This window comes from Cherax quadricarinatus, chromosome 43 (genome assembly GCF_038502225.1).
Source record: "Cherax quadricarinatus isolate ZL_2023a chromosome 43, ASM3850222v1, whole genome shotgun sequence".
Taxonomy (NCBI): Eukaryota; Metazoa; Arthropoda; class Malacostraca; order Decapoda; family Parastacidae; genus Cherax; species Cherax quadricarinatus.
Window position 1 is genome coordinate 18,628,567 of NC_091334.1, and position 209 is coordinate 18,628,775.

Here is a 209-nt window from a genome sequence, read left to right on the forward strand (position 1 = left end):
ACCAAGATACCCTTGTGTTGCAGTGTCTGACAGATTGAACATTAAAATGGTATAAAATACTGACAGGTTGTTAGGTAAGACACATATGCAACAGTTAGGTATCTTTATTACCTAACTGTTGCATATGTGTCTTACCTAACAACCTGTCGGTATTTTATACCATTTTAATGTTCAATCTGTCAGACACTGCAACACAAGGGTATCTTGGT